At 41.4% G+C, this 18,655-nt stretch overlaps 1 pseudogene; it reads right to left on the bottom strand.

The window, feature by feature from the left end:
- Positions 1–4,290: 4,290 nt before the first annotated feature.
- Positions 4,291–4,882, bottom strand: LOC101530427 (large ribosomal subunit protein uL6-like; annotated as a pseudogene).
- Positions 4,883–18,655: the final 13,773 nt, after the last annotated feature.

Raw genomic sequence — 18,655 nt, 5'->3', positions numbered from 1 at the left:
GCATCTATTCTGCCATTTCTTTTTGCCTAACCAATAGCTCATATTTGGAGTGCTGGTCTTTGGTTTGTATGTTTTAGAGCAACAGCAAGCCCTGCATCTGTGAAACAGGAAAAATGAAACATTTGAAATGTAAAATATCCCGCTGGCTTGTCATGTGGGATTGACAACAGCTCAGGCGTCATTTACCTTTTCCCATGGACTTACACAGCTGAGATCCGTCCTGAAGTGACTCCCCTCTGTGATGGCTGCAGGTGCACAGCATGCCAAGTCCATACAACTGGAGTTACTTCAGGAAGGAGAGGACAGTCTTAAATCTGAACAGTTTTAAAAGTGCAAAAGTCAGTTCAATGGCAAAAAAAAAAAAAACCAGTTCTCAGATGGTGTGGGGGTGTCTGCCAGCAGTGTTTTTCTTGAAATGCTTGATTTTTGTGGTGGCCTCACATAGGTGTTTCTTGCCTCAGCCGAGGTCAGGATCCACATTTTCAGGATTCTCATCTCTCCTATGTGCTTTTTCCTAGCATGTACCTCATTCATTCCACTAAAGAGCATGACATGTGATTTTAGAAAGTTAAAGCATTACAGAGCAGGAGGGGACTCCAGAGCGGAACAGGAGGATAAACGGAGGCTGTATCCTAGTCCTGGAGACTCCTAGAGGCCTCCCAAGTGCTTTCGCCACAGAAACAGTAGATACTTCATCAAGAATTTTCAGTATGAGCACCAAGGACCATATCCTGACTCCCAAGGAGATCACAGAGAATTTGAAAGCCCTTGTAGGTGGGGAACTTTGAGGTCAGTCATTCCCTATTGGATCTCCCACAAGAGATTGAAGCAGCCCAGAACCCTCCTTGTGGAGTCTGGTGACATCAGAACAACAGCCAGGAGCCCTGGGTGGTCCTCAGAGATAAAAGAATTGCAAATATCCTTCTGGACTCAGGAGAGGAGCTTTCTCTGGTTCTTATTTAGCTTTAACTTTGGCTCCCCATTCTCTCTTGCACTGACCATCAGGGTCATTCTGGAGCCCCAAAATTAGCTCAGACAGATAATATAGAGACTAATATAGAAAGCTTTGAACAGACAGGAAAAAGTCAGCTGGCCTATACTTGCTCAGCCTGTACCCTACAGGTTAGGCTCCCAATTTGGTTTTTCCTAGACCTCAGTAGGTAGGATGCAGAGATATTCCTCACTTGCTAAGTTGTTGAGGGAGTTCTCTGCTTATCCACCTAAAACCATTCTACTCAATTGTTAATATATGGCTTGTTAGAGTTATAACTCTGTTTTTATTATCCTAACATGCACGAAGTTCTGAGTCCAGCAATTCAGTTGGTGGGGAATCACCAAAGAAATCTCATTTGAAGTAACTCCAGACCTGACTCTTGTGTGTGTTTGCCAATACAAGGTCCAGCACAGTCTTTCACCCAAATCAGCCTACGCACACTAGTTGTAACTGCTGGGTCAGTTCAGTCTCCAGTCCTGTGTTTTATGAAACCCAATAGGTGTTGAGGTCCAGCCCGATCCTGCCCACCACATATTCGGCCTTCACACAAACCAGTGGGAGCTACAGTCTAGTTGGAGTGACCCACAAAAACCCCCACCAGGCCCACCTCTGCCCTGGTTCCTGCTTGCCAGAATGTACAGCAGACTGTTCTGTCCCAAATGCCATTCAGCTCTCATACATGTTGATGGGCACTGAAGTCCAGTTCATCCCAAGCAGCCCCACTATTCAAACCACGCTTACACCAGAGGGTGCCACCATCTGTCTAAGACATGACTGTGCCTGTGTCAGCATCTGCCAGCTGATGCTGTGGCAAAGCCTAATCAATCCACACCAACACTGAATTATGCATGTACCAGAAGGTACAGTCAGCCCAACCTGGCTTTTCCCTGAGCCAGCTCACATGTAGGCCATCAGATGTGGCCCTGCCTGGCCTGGTCTGCCCCCATTCCGGCTCTCATGCTTACCAGTGGGAGTGGTGGCCCAGCAGGGGTGCCCTCACAGCCCCTTACTGGGGCCATCCCTACCACCCCCTGGCTTTCACATGTGCTAGTTGGGTGCTGCGGCCTGTCTGGCACAGCCCCCTCACCTTGGCATTTGCCAGTGGGTGTTGTAGCCTGTCTAGGCCAGGCCCACCCCCAATTCCCAACTCATGCTGGTGGGGGCTACAGCCCAGCCCAGCCCCCTAACAGCCCCTAGTCCCGGCCCTCACGCGGACTGGCTGGTATTGCGCCCTGATCTGACCTGACCTGACCCAGACTCCATTCTGGCACTCTGATTCACCAGTTGATGATATGGACTGACCCAGCCTGGCCTGCCCCGACCTGCACCAAATCCATGCCAGTGGGTACTGTATTTTGACCTGGTCTGGGCTGTTTTCTGTTTTGGTACTTGCACGCACCTGCAGGAAGCATGTCCTGACAGAGGAGTTCCCCAGGCTCTTCCATCTGGATCTCTCCCAATGCCAGATGTCGCACACACCAGTGAGTCCACGGGCCAGCCCTACTCAGTCCACCTCCTGTCTTAGTGGAAACAGTGGCCTTTTCTCACTGGCCCTCACCCTTCTGGTTCTTGTTGGGTGCTACAGCCCAGCCAAACCTGATCCATACCCAGACACAGTTCACACATGGCTTAGTGGGGGCAGAGACCTAGCCTAGCCCTTCTTATACCTACCCTGGTTATCACAAGCACCCTTGGGTGCTGGATTCTAGCTCAGTCTGCCGCATCTCATACCCATCCCACACATATACCCAAGGAATCCTGCAGCTACATCCAGACCAGACTGCAGCCCCCACCCTGGCCCTCGTGCTCTCCAAAGGGGATCACAAGCTGGCCAGGGTGTCCTTTTTGCTCCCCAGCCATGCCTGCTCCCCTCCACAGATCTCACACTTGCCAGGGGTGGATCTGACCTGGCCTGGCATATCCCCATTCATCTTAGCCTTTGCCTTCGGATGCTGTAGTCTGGCCTGACCTAGCTAGCCCCCAGTCCCAACTCTTGCTGGCAGTGCATGACCTGTACTCCAACCTGGTTTCTGCACTTGCCAGTGGGCTAAGATCTGCTCAGCCCTGCCTGGTCTACCCCCTTCCAAAACCAACCCACACACTTGCCAATGGGTGGGGCTATCTTGCCCAGCTTGCCTGACCCCTAGGTCTAGAACATGTGCTCACCAGTGGGAGTTATGGCCCAGTAGGAGAGTCTCCCAGGTTCCTACTCAACCCACTCCCAGACCCAGATCTCACATGCCCCAGCAAGTGCTAGGCCCTTGCCAGGCATAGTCTGCCCCTCCATTTTGGCCTTTGTATCAGCTGGTGGATGTTGCGGGCCGGCCTGCCCTACGCCCTATTTTAGGATGCACATACAGGTGCTGCTGCTTGGATTCTCAGCTCTAGTACCTGTGAGTGTTGGTGGGTTCCATGTTCACTCCTAGTTCAGCCAGTCACCATCTCAACTCTGAGCTAACCAGCAGGACTTGTATTTTCATAGGGTTGGGCCACTTATCCCCCCAGAGTCTACCCTGGGCCTAGTTCTCTTGCATGCTGATTAGTGTCATGGTCCTGCCTACTGTGACCTGTCCCTGTTCCAACACTCAATCAGGTACTTAGATCTAGCTCTGCTAGACAGGCCTTCAGCCATAGCTTTCGTGTGAACTGGCATGTGGTGGTCAGTGATGCTATGCACTAACAAGCCCATCCCACGACTCTCGTGTGGGCTGGTGAATCAGTCTGACCCATTCAGATCTTCCAATCTCTCCCCTCCATACCACCATCTCAGTTCCTTCATTTACCAGCCAGTACAGTGGCCCTGTTGCTAGGTGTCCCTCAGGATTCATTCCTCACTTGCACATATGGTGTCCATATCCATGGATGTCCCTAGGCAATATTTTGTCCCCAGAGCTCACTGGCAGGCAATCAGCAGGCAAAGCCCAGCATCCGATGGGCGCACTGGCCACTGGCAGAATAAAGATGGGTGGGCCGTTTCCTCCGTTCATCAGCTAAGACTGGTTGCTGAAGCAGAGTTCTTTGCATGCCCAACTCGCAGAATAAAGATGGTGCTGGCTGCTTAAAAAGCAGCTGGGGGTGGGCTGCTTCCTCTGCTCATCAGCCAAGATTGGCTGCTGAAGTGGAGTTCTGCTTTGCATACCCAACCCATCCATAAGGTTTTTACCGTCCTCTTTTGTTTTATCACCATAATGGCATTTGTATATTGTTTTTATCCCTTGTCCTTTTTTAAATATTTGTCTGGGTGATATGATCAGTTCTTCTCCACCACCACAATCAATGGATCTTTTATTGGGTTATTAAAATACCAGAAAACATAATCTAGACTGTTGCTTCCATAGCCAGACAACTTTCATATCTTTCTCATCATCCACTGAACTGTTTCCAATTTTCCCAGTATCTCTGTTTTTGACTGTTGTTGCCTGCTAATCAAAGCAGCTGATCCTGAAACGAGTTCAATGTCATTTTCTTTGAGGCCTAATTCATTTTTCTGGGCTGAAGATACTGAATAAGCAACATCTGACCTCATCAGAATGCTTCAGATGTACTTCTCACCTAAGAAATTTCTTATTTCAACAAGACCGATTCTCCTGAGTAACAACCTTGATGGGGAGGTGAGCATATACAGATCTCATCTTTAAATGAAAGCCCCACTTTATTGCCTGGATAGCAGCCTGTCCGTGACTACAGACAGGGCAAAGCTTGCCACTTAATTTTGATTGTCAACCCTGAGCTTCTTTTCTTTCCCAGGAGTCTGAGTTCTACATGAACACAATTGAAGTCCCTACCCAGGGTTCCTGTGGGACCCTTCCAAACAGCTGCATGCTCTTTTGAATTGATGTCAAGATCTTCTGGAATGTTGACAGTCTGATTTCTGAGAATGGTTTTCATTCTCACAATGTATGTGAAGGGGGTGATCATCTCTTTAAGATTTTAATTCATCTGGAAGTAGAGAGAGAGGGAGAGCATTGTAGTTGTCACTCCCCTGGTATCTAGCGCTACTGACTGCCACTGATGAGGGGGACCTGGAGTGGATCTCAAACTCCTGCCTGCAGCATTGACCAAGCCCCAGCCTGGTGTTTGCGAGGTGAACAGCAGATGGGATTTTCTTTCTTTTTTCTCTGTATCTAGCTCTCAAATGAATAAATTAAAAAACCCTCTTCGTTACCACTCTGTCTCATAGTCCGTATCCACAGCAAGCTGGGGTCAGGAGTCGCAGCCATGTATGGGACACAAGCATTTCAGTGTAGGATGCAGGTTTATCAATATTACTGATATTCTCAAATGATTTATGTTTTTGTTTCGTTGATTTTTCAATTGTTTTGTATTTTATGTCTTCTTAATGCTTTAATAATGTATTTTTGACTACTTTAACATTATTTCCCATTTTGTACATCATTTAGGCATGATTTGAGAACTTTCTCCATTTCCAAATGAAAATGACTTGAAACTTTATATATGTTCCATAGAAAAATGGTACTTTGCTATACAAATAAGTATTTTCAAACTCAGCTTAAAACAGTTCCTCCTTTACTTTTTTTTTTTAACTTATTCTTTAATCAGTGTATAACTTGAGGTAAGTTTCCAATTTTTCAGATGTCTATTATTAACATAATTCCATTATACAGTCTGTATGCTTGGAAACCTTTTACATTTGTTTTCTTACCCAAAACACATCTTGGTGTATACTCCACGTATACTTGAGATTCATGTTTCCCATGCTTAAACTTAAATAATGAATTGATTGGTTGATAACTTTGTTCAAATTTTCTGTATCCTTACTTTCTTCATGGTTTTTCTTTTTTTATTAATGTTTCTATTTATGTGAGATGAACAAATTCTTCGTTTTTCACACAGATTTAAGAGCACAATACTTCCCACCCTATCTTCCCTCCTGCCCATTCTACTCTCCTTTCTCCTTCATTTCTTAGTTTATAAAGGTTTTTAAATTAAACACTTTATTTATTTTATAATCACAAGATTAATCTTTCACCAAAAACATGAACAAACAAGTAGTAAGTAGAAAAATCTCGGTATCTCAAGAGTATAGGGTTATAAACATCAAATCTCTATGTCAATTTAACTACCTTGCATCACATTCTTTTTGTGCTTTACAAGGTTTCAATCAGTTTCTATTCTTTCTGTTTTAAAAAATATTTATTTATTTATTTATTTATTTATTTATTTATTTATTTATTTATTTACTGGAATGGCAGATTTACAGAGAAAAGAAGATATAGAGAGAAAGATTTTGCATCTGCTGGTTCACTCCCTAAGTGGCCACAAAGGCTGGAGCTGAGGCGATCTGAAGCCAGGAGCTAGGAGCTTCTTCCAGGTCTGGCACATGGTTGTACGATACCAAGGTCTCGGGCCACCCTCTATTGCTTTCCCAGGCCACAAGCACGGAGCTGAAAGAGAAGTAGGGTAGCTGGGACATGAACCAGTGCCCTTATGGTATACTAGTGTGTGCAAGGCAAGGATTTATCCACTAGGCCATCAGGCCGGGCTCCCAGGTATTTTGGTTGTTGCTACCGTACTTCAGTTTTGTTTTCTTTTGTTTCATGTATTTTCAAACTTTAATTTTCATTTTGTCTGAAAGGCAGAGACAAAGAAAGATCTTCCTTTCCCAAATGTCTGTAACAGCCGGGACGGCAGAGGGCTGGGGTTTCCTACCTAGGTGACTGGGACCTATGTACTTGAGCAATGATCTGCTACTTTTCAGGGGTTACATCAGTAGGAAGCTGGATTGGAAGCAGAGCAGCTGGGACTGAAACAGGCACTTGAAGCAAGGAGCTATTTAACTTCTGTGCTAAATTTCCAAATATTTCAAAGTTCCATAATTAGATTCACGACTAATGATGAATGCAGCTTGTTACCATTACAGATTGATCTATACTTGGGGTAATAATCTTTGCCAAGAAATCCACTTTGATGTAGATAAAACTACTATGTTATTGATTGATATTAGCATGCCATAACTGTTTTTATTATTAAATTTACTTTGTTAATGAACTTATGTTTAAATTGGGTTCTGTTAGGCAGCACAGAATTCATTTTTCTACCTAACCTAATAAAAGTGCTTACCTTACAATTTGGGTATTTCAATCTCAATATTTTATATGATTATTAATATAGAGAGCTTCACAAGTTTATAAAACAGAATTAAAAGTTTATCTTCAGGGGCCCGGTGCTGTAGCCCAGCGGCTAAAATCCTTGCCTTGCACACGCCAGGATCCCAAATGGGCACCAGTTCTAATCCCGGAAGACCTGCTTCCCATCCAGTTCCCAGCTTGTAGCCTGGGAGAGCAATTGAGAATAGCCCAAAGCCTTGAGACCCTGCTCCCATGTTGGAAACCCAGAAGAGGCTCCTGGCTTTGGATTGGCTCAGCCTCCAGCTGTTGCAAGCACTTGGGGAGTGAATCAATGAACAGAAGGTCATCCTCTCTGTCTCTCCTCTACTCTGTATATCTGACTTTGCAATAAAAATAAATCAATCTTTTTTTTTTTTTTTAAATGCTTATCTTTAGGACCCAGTGCAGTAGCCTAGTAGCTAAAGTCCTTGACTTGCATGCTTCAGGATTCCATATAGGCGCTGGTTCTAATCCCGGTTGTTCCATTCCAGCTCCCTGCTTGTGGCCTGGGAAAGCAGTCGAGGACAGCCCAAAGCCTTGAGACCCTGCACCCATGTGGGAGTCCTGGAAGGGGCTCCTGGCTTTGGATCAGTTCAGCTCCGGTCATTGTGGCCACTTGGGAAGTGAATCAAAGGATGGAAGATATTACTCTCTGTCTCCTTCTCTCTGTAAATAAGCATTTCTAATAAAAATAAATAAATCTTTAAAAAAGTTTTCTTCACAGAAAAAATTTAAATTAATCTGTAACTTCTGAATAAAACACTTGTGTCATGAACTTTTTAGGATTCTCAATATAGTTGGGTTTATATCTGCCATGTTACTTCTCTATTCTCTTTATTTTTTGTTTCTCTTGTCCTCTTTCTCTATTTTTCACTAAACAACTTAGTATAATTTTTATATCTTGTTGTGTTACTATATAGGGAGCTCTAGAGTGCTCTGTTTCGTTCTGGCGCTTGTTTTACAGTTAAGAGTAGGCTTCTCTGCTGTATACTACATAGCAAAATGATAGCAAACATTTTTTTTGCCAGTTATATGCACAATGAAGGATATCTGAAATTTATTCCTTCATAAAATAATGATGAAACTGACAATCATTGAAACCAATTGTTCATAACCCTGGATAATTAAAAGCATGAAACAACCCAGAAAGTGTTCTTCCTGAAAAATGACTTAATCTTAGGAAGGACAGTGAGTGTTTTGGAAAGTTTAACTCACACAGCATCCCCCTTCTTCAGGTCCCTAGTAGCTTTGAAGACTAACCATCCAAAATCTTGTCCATGACCAGAAGTCTGACATCCACCCGAGGGGCCAAGTAGAGCTTGCACCTCTTCAAAGTCTACACCCCATTCTGGAATACCTCAGTTTTACCCCCAGCACCAGCTCCTGACTCCAGCTTCTTGCTACTTCATCCTCTGGAAAGTAGCATTGATGACTCAAGTCCTCTGAACCCTGTCACCGACATGGAGGAATCTGACTTGATCCTGGATCCCAGCTTCAAGCTTGCCTAGTTCTCATCATTGTGAGCACGTAGGGGATAAACTGATGGGTGAGAATTTCATTTCTCTCTCTTAAAAATTTAATAAAATTTTAAAATGTTGCAAGAAAATTACACAGAAAGAATTCTATATATGCAAAAAATGTCCTTTAATAATTAAGGAAAATTAATTATTCCCATAAAAATTAATACATTCCCAGATACATAAAAACTGAGTCTTATCACATCAAAACTGTTTTATCAGAAATAATGGAGATAATCTCATGTAGATACAGAAAGCTACTAGGTGGAAACACAAATGCACAAGAAAAAATAATAATGATAAAAGACAGTATAAATGTATTTGGTCATTATATTTTTATGTAACTATTGTATTTAAATGACAACTTCAAGAATGATTTTTTATTAGTGTCTCAGGCTTCTTTATTTAAAATCAAAGTGATGTGGGGATTAAAATCAAGAGTATCACTGAACTTCACTTTCCCTCCAACCTGAAAACTTTCTTTCCCCACTGAAGACACTTTACCCCACCCTCCAAGTTTCCAATTCCTGCCTTAGTGAATGAAGAACTTGGGATTCCCAAAGGCCCAGACGCAGGCTCCAGGTGCACTTGCCCCAGCATCTCCCTGACCTCTGCCTTCACCCTCTTCCTGGGAGAGAAGGGCAGGCAGCTCAGTTTGAACGCTTGGGAGAGCCCACAGCAGCAACAGGCACTGCAAGGAAGGCTTCCCCATTCAGGAAAGGGGACCTAGGAGTACAGCATGGTAAAGTGAGGGCTTCAGAAGCCTGGGACACCAAAGTGGGACCCCGGAGCCAGAGGAACCAATGAATGATTTTTAATCCATGTTGCTGGGCATACAATGTATAAATAAGCTATCATGCATGAAGGGATAGAAAATGAAGCTATTTAAAAACAGATTTCATTTTTAAAAATTGGGTTTCACATCTGTGATTCAACCAAATGTAATTATGTGACATTGGAAATAAATAGCTAAAAATGTCACTTACATACAAGGCAATGAATACATCCCAGTGTTATAAATATGCAGACTAGTGAATCTGCTGTATGCAAATACTTGTGGAAACAACGAAATTCCATTTTGCTACTTTTCAGTTCTATATTCTCCACCACTAGCCTCAGGTAAACATTGTTCAGATGCCTATCACTATAAATTAGTCTTTTCTCGTTTCAAACGGATGGAATCATATGATAGGTTACTTTAAATAAAATACCCTGAAAACTAACTTTTTGTTTTCTTTAACTAAAGTCCCCAAAAGGAATGGAAAAGGTTTATTTCAACTTACAGTTTGGAGGTGACCGTTCAGGACGGGGCAGCCCCCATGATCAGTGTCCAATGAAGGCTCGTCATGCTAAGTGCAGAGGAATGAATGCATGGTAAGCCAATGAGCAGAGAGAACAGCTAGGTGGAACATGAAGTCAAATAATCGACCCTCTCACAAGAACCATCCACCAAGACCACATATCCAATAACCTAAACACCTCCCACCAGACCCACCTCTAGATGCCATAGTCAAATCAAGTCCTCACCTTAGTCCATCAATCATTAACATTAAGACATCAGATTTTAAACAGTTGCATGCGTTTTGGGGAAACAAGTTCTATTCAATGTACTCTTCTGGTTTTAGTTCCTTTATACAACACATTTTGTTACTTTACCATATTTTAACTATAGTCCATTCTTATTGATTGCTCAGTAGTATTCCATTATTAGAATGTAATAGGGTTTATTTATCCATTCACCAGCTGACGGACATTTCAGCTGTTTCCAGTGACTGCCTTTATGAATAAATTTGATGTGAAAATTTATATACAAGCTGCCATGTGCACTTGGTTTTCATTCCTAGGAAAAAGATGGCTCGGAAATGTGCTGATGGACTTTCAAGCTTTTAAAGAAATCCCCTTGGGGGTTGTCATGGTGGCATAGCATGCTGATCCTCCACCTATGGTACTGGCATCCCAAATAGGCACCAGTTCATGTCCTGGCCACTCTACTCCCATCCAGCTCCCTGTCTATGGCCTAAGACAGCAGTGAAGGATAGTCCAAGCTTTTGGATCCCTGGACTCATGTGGGAGATCCAGAAGAGGCTCGTGATCCCTGACTTTTGTCTGACTCAGCTCCAGCCATTGCGGGCATTTGGGGCAATAAACAGTGCACGGAAGTTTTTCCTTATCTCTGCAAATACGACTTTTAGATAAAAATAAATAAATGTTTTAAAAGCAGTTATTTATTTTGCTTGTAAAAGAGTTAAGGAGAAAGAATATCATCCAAGGGAAGTCACCACTGGGATTAATTCTTACAGAAGATGCCCTATGAAATCTTTATCGATAAGAAAAAAATCCAAGGGAGGCATGAAACATGGAAGGACAGATGAACACAGATGACAACATGTGGAACATATAATAAATGCCAGGCATAGTGGGAACAATAAAGAGCCCACATGTTCAAGAATAAAAACCAAATTACCTGCAGGTTGTGGCAATTATACAGCATAGGTGACAGACATCTTGTTTATCCAATTGTTCCACTAATGCTTCATCTCAAAAGTGAATAAATACTTCAAAGAGAAAGAGTGTAATTCAAACCTGTATTAATAATAGATAATGGACCTGGAGGTCTTATGCCTAATTTATATGAAAATGAAAGGTTCAAGGATGTATATTTACCTGTGATACAATCAGGTTGCTTCAGTCTCTTGATCATGGCGTCCTATGGTTTGTTAAACCATTTACACCTACTTGGTATCATCACATTCATTCATTTACTGCTGAAGTAATTTATTCATGAAGGCTGTAGTGGATGAATTAAAACTAGAAATACTAAATGCCTGCTGGAAGAAGTTGCAGAATGAAGTTATAAATGGTTTTAAAAGCAATGATGAGAAATTAGGAAAATCATTCATGCTACCTGACAAACTGGTGAGAAGGATACACCATCATCCTTGTTGAAGAAGTAGGATATATACTGAAGGCTACTGAGAATCATTGACAAGACATTGGTGAATCATGTTTGAAGGAAGAGAAAGATCAAAAAGAAACTGAAGCAGAAGCAGCAATGTATACCTTTCTATAATTTGCCCAAATGTTTTCAATTATACAGATACTAAAGGACAAAATTATGGAATATGACCATCAGAGAGAATGCAGTAGCAAAGTCCTCCATATGATTACCAAGGATTTCAGCTTTTGCAGTAATGAGTTCTAAATGGACAACAACTTTGGTTACAGCATTCTTTCAAGAGGTTGTGGCAAAATCTTTGAGCTAACAAAGATCTCCAAAACAGGACCAACCTAGCCTAGCAGCTAAAATCCTCACACTGCATGTGCCAGGAGCCCATAGAAGTGCCAGTTCTAATCCTGGCAGCCCTATTTCCCATCCAGATCCCTGCTTGTGGCCTGGGAAAGCAGTAGAGGATGGCCCAAAGCCTTGGGACCCTGCACCCATGTGAGAGGCCCAGAAGAAACTCTTGGCTCCTGGCTTCAAACTGGCTCAGCTCCAGCCATTGCAGCCACTTGGGGAGCGAATTAGCCGATAAACTGTTGGAGAGACTTTCCAACAGAAATAAAAATAGATATTAAAAAAATTTTTAAAAAGATCTTCAAATCATAGACATCATCATGGCTCAATGATCCAAGATCATCCAGGGTAGATGATTCTCCTGGCGAATCATCAGAATGTGAATAGCAGCCTAATACTACGTCACAATGCAGACCTCATTCAGCTCTCCACATCTCATCAATATCATAAATAGGCCAAATATAGTACAAAAATGTGTTCTAAGAGGCTACGTTCACATACATTTTATTATAGTGTTTAATTATTATTTTTATTAGCAGTGTTGCTAATCTTTCACTGTGTCTATTTTTTTAAATTATTTATTATTTAACTTCAGTAATTACATTGTATTATGTGACACAGTTACATAGATACTTGGGTTCTCCCCACCCCTCCCCAAACCCTCCCACCATGGTGGATTCCTCCACCTTGTTGTATAACCACAGCTCAAGTTCAGTTGAGATTTCCCCATTGCAAGCGTATACCAAACATAGAGTCCAGCATCTTATTGTCCCGTCAAGTTCAACGGCTTCTTAGGTATACCCTCTCTGGTCTGAAGACAGAGCCAGCAGAGTATCATCCCAGTCAATTGAAAGCTCCAACATACCATCAGCAAAAATTTACATCATTATGGAATTAATTGACATAGTAATGAGTAACCAATATGTTAAAAGTTCCCAGCCACCTTCTGTGACCACCTCACCTATACTTCAATTTTAGTTTATACACAACATATAACATTCAAAACATAACATGTTATACATAACATCATATCATCTTAAATTAAGGCAAACATGTGGTATTTAACCTTTTGGGATTGGCTCATTTCCCTTAGCATTATGGTTTCCAGTTTGGCCCATTTGGCCACAAAAAACTGCATTCTGTTTTTTTTAATAGCTGAGTAGTATTCCATGGAGTAGATGAACCATAGCTTTCTTATCCAATCCTCTGTTGATGGGCATTTTGGTTGTTTCCATGTTTTTGCAATTACTGATTGTGCTGCTATGAACATAGGAGTGCATGTTGGTTTCTCATAGAACAAGTGTTCTGGATATATTCCTAGGAGTGCTATTGCTGGATCATACGGTATGTTGAATTTGAGTTGTTTGAATATTCTCCATACTGATTTCCATAGAGGCTGTACCAGCCTGCAGCCCCACCAGCAGTGGAGTAGGGTTCCCTTTTCCCCGCAACCTCGCCAACAAGTGTCGTTGGTGCTTTTATTCATGTGGGCCAATCTTACTGGCGTTAGGTGGTACCTCATTGATGTTTTAATTTGTATTTCCCTTATTGCCAGGGAACTTGAGCATTTTTTCATATGTTTATTTGCCATTTGGGTTTGTTCCTTTGTGAAGTGTTTGCCCATTTCCCGTGCCCATTTCTTGAGTGGCTTGTTTGTTTTGACATTTTGGTTGTTTTGTAGCTCTTTGTATATTCTGGAGATCAGCCCTCTATCACCTATGTCGTGTGCGAAGATCTTCTCCCATTCTGTGGGTTGCCTTTTATAAGTTAAAGTTTATCATAGATATGTATGTATAGGAAAAAAACTGTGTGTATATGATTCTGCCCTACACTTGGAGTTGTAGACTCTCAGAATGTACCTCCTATGAGAAGGGGGAACTACTGTGGCATTTTTCCATGATCTTATTTATTACCCACTCATTACCTTTGATTTAGTGTGTATTAAAATAGCTTGCCAATTTTTTTTTAAGATTTATTTTTACTACAAAGTCAGACATACAGAGAGGAGGAGAGACAGAGAGGAAGATCTTCCGTCCGATCATTCACTCCCCAAGTGAGTGCAATGGCCACTGCTGCACCGATCCAGAGCCAGGAGCCAGGAACCTCTTCCGGGTTTCCCACGCGGGTGCAAGGTCCCAAGGCCTCGGGACGTCCTCGACTGCTTTCCCAGGCCACAAGCAGGGAGCTGGATGGGAAGTGAAGCTGCCGGGATTAGAACCGGCGCCCATATGGGATCCCAGTGCATTCAAGGAGAGGACTTTAGCCACTAGGCCACGCTGCCGGGCCCAGTTTGCCAATTTTCAAACTAGCTTTTCTTATTGTTGTGTTCTGTATTCTTTATATAACGCATGTCACATTTTTGTTAGATAAATGTAAACAATGTGTTGGTTTGTGGCCTGCTTTTTCATTTTACATAATGTATCATATCATCATCATTTGTCATTTATTTATTAGGCAGAAAGGCAGGAGCACAGAGAGCAGGTGAGTTCCTGTCCTCTGGTTCATGCCCCAGAGACCAGAGCTGTCTGCAACTGCTCTGGTGGTGACTGAAGCTAGGAACTAGGAAGTTAAAAATAAAATTAAAAACAAATTTTTATTGGAAGGCAGATATACAGAGAGGAGGAGAGACAAAGAAGATCTTCCATCTGCTGATTCACTCCCCACCAAGTGGCCTCAACTGTTAGAGCTGAGCTGATCTGAAGCCAGGAGCACGTGGGTGCAGTGCCCAAAGCCATTGGGCCATCCTTGACTGCTTTCCCAGGCTACAAGTAGGGAGCTGGATGGGAAGTGGAGCTGCCAGGATTAGAACCGGCGCCCATATGAGATCCTAGTGTGTGCAAGGTGAGGACTTTAGCTGCTAGGCTACCATGCTGGGCCCAGAACTAGGAATTTAATCCAGGCCTTCAACATGGGTGGCAGGAACCCAAGCACTTGAGCCCAGGATCTGCGGTATCAGCAAGCTGGAACCAGGAAAAGAGCCAAAATAGCAAGCCTACTTTATATCTTCAGTTTATTTCAGTAATGTTTTATAATTTTTAGCATTCAGGTACAATTTATCCCAAAGTATTTAATTTTTTAATCTTATATATGGTTCCTTAAAATTTTAAATTTTTGGTTGTTTGACACTATTGCAGAGAAATTTTTAATATTGAAATTGTATCTGCAATTATGCTGAGATCTTAGTTTTTGTGGCATTTGAGTAGATTCCTTAGGGTTTTCCACATGTCACAACTGTAAGAAAATGGTGGTCAATTTTCAACATGGAATGGATAATAATTATCAGCTGACTTGAAGTTACAGCAAAATTCACTAGGCCAACAGGATATCACGTAGTAGAGAAAACTCAAGTACAGCAAAGGAAAGAGGAAGGTACCTTTGTAACTGACGTGACATCTGGCAAGACATCCCATAATATCCAGCAAATGAGGAACCAGGGGAGAAAGCTGCACACTGGAATATAAATTGCTTGCTGTAACAGCTCTAGGTATGTCGGCCCATCATCTCATCTTCAGAGACCACAAAGGAAGTCTTGCTTTCAATGCACTGAGTCCGGGTCCATCTTTTGAGTGGACAGGTAAGAATATTTCCCACTTCAACCACCATGTCATTTTGTAAATCAAGGCAGTTTTTACTTCTATTTGGTCTGCAGGCATTGAAGTCATTGGTTTTTTAGTTGTTGCAATGACTAGCACCTTTACCACAAAGTAGGGTACAAGCAGTTTGGCAGATATTTTTGTTGTTTTACATTTAGGGAAAAAACTAGAAAATTTTGTTAGTCATTAAGTATTTCTGTTGTGGCTTTATTTTTGAGATGACTTTTGTCATAGTGTGGTATTTCCCTCCTAACCCCAGTTTGCAGAGATCTTAGAAGAAATAGATTTGGATCTTGTTGAACATTTTTTTTCTGCACCTAAAAATATTGAGATGTTTTATGGTTTTTGTTTTGTCTGTTAATATTGATGGTCAATTGTTAAGCCATTTTTGTATTCTTGGCATGTATTATATTTGGTTAGGATGCAGAGTGATTTTATATATTGTTGGGTTTGATGTCCTAAAATTTGGTTTAGAATTTTTCATCAATATTCATGAAGCATGAGTCTAGTTTTTTGTAATTTCTTTTTTTGGTTTTGGTAACAGGTAATGCTGTGCTTTTAGAGCAATTGTTAGAACAAGTGGGGGCAGATGTTCCTTATAGTCCTCTCTTTTGGAACAGCCTGCATAGAATTGGTACTTTTTCTTCCAGAAATGTTTAATAGAATTCATTATTGCAACCATCTGGGCTCAACGTTTTGTTGGTGAGAGGCTTGAAAGTTAAAAAAAAAAAAAAAAAAAGGTCAAATAATTTAGTAATTGGATATAGGGCTATTCAGATTTTCTATATCTTCTTGGGTTAGCTTTGTATAAATTCAGCGTCTGTTGCTTCTCTGTCCCCCACTCTCCATGCCCTTCCCCCACTCATGTTAAAGCCCTAACTTCCAGTGCATTTGGACTTGCAGCTGGGACCTTTATGGAGTAATCAAGGTTATATGAGGTCCGACAAGATTACTGTCCTTGTGTTCTTATTCAGTCAGATAGAATGCTGCCCTCCCCATGCACCTTCCCGGAACTCCCACATGGGAACCTACTGAGAAGGCGGCCATCCCACACCAGGAAGACAGCCCTTACCAGAACCTCGCAGGTGGAACCCTGATCTTAGCTCCCAGTCTTCCAAACTATGAGAAGATCGATTTCTGTTTTTCAAGGCCCCATCTGTGGTACTTTATTATGTCAGCTCAAGATGACTTAGGTAGTTTTTCTTTGAAGAAATTTCACAATTTTAATAAGCTGTGAAACATACTGGTATAAATTATTCATAATATTCCCATGCTACCCAATTAATGTCTCATATTTCTTCAGTGACTTTTCCTCTCTGATTCCTGATACTTCGAATCTATGTTTCAAGTGATATTTCACTGTAGCAAGAGATTTATTAACTTTATTAATGCTGTTAAAGAACTAACTTTTACTTCTCAGGATATTTTCTGCTCACATTTCACTGTTTGCTATAACTTCCTAAAAAATATTTTTTCTGCTTATTATGCATCTTTTTCTCCCTGCTACCCCCTTTAAAGGCAAAAAAATGTATTTATTTAACTACTTTTTAAAAGTATTTAGCTATTTATCTGGAAAGAGAAAGAGAGGCAGAGACAGAAAGTTCTTCCATCTATTAGTTCACAATTTAACTAGTCACAAGAGCCAGGTCCAGGCCAGGCAGAAGCCTTAACCAGGAACTCCATCCTTGTCTCCCGCACTGGTGGCAGGGACCTAAGTACTTGGGTTGTCTTCTGTTGCCTTCCCAGGCACATTAACAGAAGACTGGATAGGAAGCAAAAAGAGCTGGGACTAACATCAGCCCTCTGACATGAGATACTGGCATCACAAACAGTGGTTTAATCTGCTTTGCCGCACACTGGCCCTTAAGTAAAAGTTTATAGTACCCAATTGCTTTTTCAAAATAAGCATTTAATGCAATAAATCTGTTTTGTTTTACACATATCGTACAAATTTAGATAATGCCACATTTTAATTTTAATTCAGTTAAAAATATTCTTTAATTTTGGATGTGGTTTCTCATTTGTTCCATGCAAGTCACTTACAAATGAGTTTCCAAAAACTTGGGGATATTCTATAGACCATTTTAAAAAATGAGTTTCCTATTTTATTCCACTATGGTCACTTTGTATGATGTGAATTATTTGAAATTTCTTTCTACACTTTTAGGTTGAAAACAGTATTTTGGCAAAAACGCTTTGTACAGCTGAAAGTATTTGTCATTTTGTCTCGCGTGTTTTAATAAAAACCAGCTGGACATACAGTTCACTAATTTTTTATCCTTGAGTAGCTAACCTGCTATTTATAATGTATTTTTTTAATCCTCAGAGTTTATGCTTGATTTACATAAATGCGTTATATAATCTGACATGCTTTTCTTTTTATGCTCACAGTTTCTCGGGCCACTTAAAATGGATGGGGCATATAAACAGTGGTCCTCTCTCATTTGTGGTGGACACATTCCATGACCGCAATCTGATGAACCTGGATGGCACTGAACTGTTTATACTGTGTTGTCTCCAATACAAACGTATCCATGGTAAAATTAGGCACACAGTTATTTCTTCTTTCCAAGTTGAAAATTTCACCTTTTAACTGGAAGCGAGAATTGAATGGCTTCTCTCTCGCATATGTGAGTTGCTAGTATCACTTATTGCTGTTAAGGGGCATTCTTACCTACAACAGGTATTACTGGAACATGAACTCTGTAATTCTGTGGGAATCCATCTGATAACTCATATGGGTACTAGATGACTAATGGGAGGGTAGCACTTTCAGTGTGGACACACTGGACAAAAGGATGATTCATATCCATTGGCAGGATGGAGTGGGATACTGAGAGATTTCATCACACTACTCAATATATGTCTTAAAAATGATCTATTTCTGTAACTTCCCATCTAATACTTTCTGACTATAGCTGACCATGGGTAACTGAAATTTTGGACTGGGAAACTATAAGCAAGGGGGCTGCTATAGTAGGTATCTTAATATCCTTGAGTACTGATTAAATTAGGACATTTTAAGAACTGCATGGAAAAATGGAGTTAAAAGGTAGCTTTATGCTGTTGCTCAATTTTTTGAAATTCATGCAATTTTCCAAACTCTCTAGCATCCTTGTATTATCTGC

This window comes from Ochotona princeps, chromosome 11, assembly GCF_030435755.1.
Source record: "Ochotona princeps isolate mOchPri1 chromosome 11, mOchPri1.hap1, whole genome shotgun sequence".
Classification (NCBI taxonomy): domain Eukaryota; kingdom Metazoa; phylum Chordata; class Mammalia; order Lagomorpha; family Ochotonidae; genus Ochotona; species Ochotona princeps.
The sequence above is the reverse complement of the archived record's forward strand: the minus strand, read 5'-3'. Positions and strand labels throughout refer to the sequence as shown.